General features: G+C 34.5%; 1 pseudogene; it reads right to left on the bottom strand.

Moving 5' to 3' along the window:
- Window positions 1–653: 653 nt before the first annotated feature.
- Window positions 654–2,419, bottom strand: LOC115985044 (annotated as a pseudogene).
- Window positions 2,420–2,641: the final 222 nt, after the last annotated feature.

Here is a 2,641-nt window from a genome sequence, read left to right as displayed (position 1 = left end):
TCAATTTGGAGGATTTCTTGTGTATTTTGTTCATTTTGGAGGTTTCAATGGTGTTATTGGTAATTTTGTAGGCTTTTAAAGAGTATTCTGGTCATTTTCTAAATTTGGAGGGGCATTTTGGATGTTTTAAGGGTATTTTAGTCAAATGGAGAGTTAAGAGATGTTATGCCAATTTAAAGATCTTGGAGTATTTTTCTTATTTTAAAGGTATTAAGGATATTCGATAATTAAAGATGTTTTAGGGGTATTTTGGAGGTTTTGATGTGTGTAATAACACTAAAATTGTGAATCTGACTCATGATTTCAAAATTGAAAACCATAGTTAAACTCACGATTTAAGTTTTGCTTTATGTCATTTTGTTCAATGATAATTTTGTAATTACAAGTTATGACTTTTTTTTTTTTTTTTTCATTTAAATAAATTATTACTACATTGTATAAGATTATCACCATCTCATGAGATAATCACATTACAATAAAGTTGTTATTGTAATGTGAATCTCTTGGTAATTTTATCTTGTCATGTACATATAAACGAACCAAACGCTGTAGTATACTAGTATGTCATCACATATCATTAATGTTATGGTAATGGTCGCAACATTCCACGAATCAAACAGCCCAACAAAGTTTTGGAGCAAAACAGCAAGAAATGAATATTAGCTTTACATGTCATAGGATTTCATTCTGATCACATATCATAGAGCTATATTTACTGAAATACAGACTCTTCTCCAATATCCATGCTGCTGAAACGAAATCACAAACTTACAACATGAATACAATTGGTATACTAGAAGCAAAGCATTATTACAAAGTTCAGATGCAACTAAAGCAACCAGAAGCAAAACACTCCCAACTCCAAGTCTCCAACAAACACTGAACCAACCACAAATGTTTAACGGTGAATGATAGAAGGGGTAACGAAATTCCAGAAAGTGAAAAACAGGACCACAATTGCAACAACAGTTGTGGTGCCTCTCCAAAAATCACGGAAATATAGATTTGTAAAGGATGCCATGAGTTTGCTCCAACAGTTGCTATAGTGCCCGCGAATTTGTTCGCTGAGTTCATAGTAACAGGAACGATTGCCTTCCACAATTTGGTGGCAAAGTTTGTTGACCAAAGTTGCCACTGCCTCATTGTTTCCTAGCCAGTTAACGAGGATCTTTTTCTCAACAAGTAGATCCACATCTTCCGCAGTGTCAATAAGATGATCTAATAGCACAATATAATTACAGATGATAGCTTCCTGTGGATAATGACACTGCTCAAAGGCCGTGAGGTTTCTGATAACACATTCAGTAGCATCCCCTACTATAAAGGATTGGAGTTCCAAGACAGGTTGCATATTCTGCAAGCATTTGAGGCATGGAAAGCAACTCAAGATCCATGACAAATTTAAACACGGGCATTTTTCTAATAACTAATTTTTCTGAAATCTAATATCAAGCAGGCGTCTATTTTTGACTTTTCTGAATTCCACTCCTGCCTCAGCTAACTTTGTTGCACAAGGTAGACGTTTAATATCTTTTCCAAATTTCCATTTTTGCGGAAGAAGAAAATATCTTAGGAAATCAGTTAAATGTCTGACTTGCTTCCCCTCCAATATCTTCTGGTAATCATCAAAAGAGCAATTTAAACCGGTATCTTCGAAAAATTGTTTGAAGTAATCAACAACAAACTTATGAAAGGACTTGTCCTCATTTTCTTGAACATTAAGAAGGTCTTGGTAGGCAGAATTATATAATTCCTTTAGAACAAAAAATAGAACCTGGTTCTCAAGTAATAACAAGTCCTGCAAAATATTATAGCTTAGCCAAGGTTTCTCCTTCTTTTGGACATGATCAGCTGCTTCTGGGTTTTCCGATTCTTGATTGTCTTCTTCTCGGTTTCTCCGTGCTTTTTTGCAATTAAACAGACATAAATCCTGTATCCACCATGTACATTCGAAGTAGGTAGTGCCATTTGAGGGCGAACTCCTTCGTGAGTTTTCCTTAGTCCTCAACAAGTGCTCAATGATAAAAATAGAATCCAAAAGAATCATTGTTATGAATTCTTTACTGTTGATGTTATGGAACTCCTCTGCATAACAATGACGGATACGTACTTCATTCTCTACAATGTATTTTGCAAGATCCTTCTGGTCCTTTTTAGTCCGATATAAGGCTTCCTTGAAATATCTCAATTTCAACTGTTCCATCTTCTTTAACTTTTCTTCATGGTGATGAAAAGGGCCTATTGAAATCAGCACTGGAGTGTAGGGTTCTTCATTTACTTTGTGGAGTTTTTCGGGAACCCTGTAGATACAACAATCGGGCTGCTCATCGGGGTCCAGGTCTACGGCTAATGGTACGTCTACAATAATATCATCACTATCTTCAATCTCAACTTCGATGCAGGGTTTCATGAATTTCATCTTTGTACGGCAGCATAAACACAAAGTAGCTACCTTCCAACAACAATAAATATACTCAGATTTAAAACTAAATTAGTATAATTTGTATCTATTTAGTATCGATACAATATAATTATTTCTCAATATATTTCAACTCAATCACCTAGTAAAATAGAGCTTGACGTTATTTTGAATACCAAGAATTATTTATAATCAATTGGGTTATAAATTTTCCTTCAATTC

Source organism: Quercus lobata, chromosome 4 (genome assembly GCF_001633185.2).
Source record: "Quercus lobata isolate SW786 chromosome 4, ValleyOak3.0 Primary Assembly, whole genome shotgun sequence".
In the NCBI taxonomy this organism is placed as follows: domain Eukaryota; kingdom Viridiplantae; phylum Streptophyta; class Magnoliopsida; order Fagales; family Fagaceae; genus Quercus; species Quercus lobata.
The sequence above is the reverse complement of the archived record's forward strand: the minus strand, read 5'-3'. Positions and strand labels throughout refer to the sequence as shown.